This window comes from Leptonychotes weddellii, unplaced genomic scaffold (genome assembly GCF_054177405.1).
Source record: "Leptonychotes weddellii isolate Sample4059 unplaced genomic scaffold, ASM5417740v2 HiC_scaffold_110782, whole genome shotgun sequence".
In the NCBI taxonomy this organism is placed as follows: domain Eukaryota; kingdom Metazoa; phylum Chordata; class Mammalia; order Carnivora; family Phocidae; genus Leptonychotes; species Leptonychotes weddellii.
Window position 1 is genome coordinate 1 of NW_027688186.1, and position 363 is coordinate 363.

The 363-nt window shown below is 35.3% G+C and overlaps 1 non-coding gene across 1 annotated transcript; it reads left to right on the forward strand.

Moving 5' to 3' along the window:
* Positions 1-249: 249 nt before the first annotated feature.
* LOC115940434 (small nucleolar RNA SNORD49) lies at positions 250-293 on the forward strand. Its single transcript, XR_004075184.1, has one exon. It is a non-coding gene; the product is annotated as a small nucleolar RNA SNORD49 (small nucleolar RNA).
* The last annotated feature ends 70 nt before the right edge of the window (positions 294-363 follow it).

Genomic DNA, 363 nt, shown 5'->3' on the forward strand with positions numbered 1-363 from the left:
TGGTATTTCTACAAATAACACCGTAGCCACATAGCCCTGAGTTCAACCACAGCACCATGGCCAGAGGGGACTTACAGCCAAGTCTCTAAGGAAAACCGAGAGGTTAGATAGTTTCCATTTGAAGTTTAGGAGGAGAAGGTACTTAATTTGGACCTGGGAATGCCTGGTTTTAAAACTGAATCTTTCTTTCTTTCTTCTTTTTTTTTTTTTTTGTTTTTATGTAAAGCTTCTCTGAACCCTTTTTTTTACTGCTCTGATGAAATCCCTTACAGGAAGTGCCGTCAGAAGCGAACCTTTTTAAAAAATTTTTTATTATTATGTTATGTTAGTCACCATACATTACATCATTAGTTTTTTTTTTTT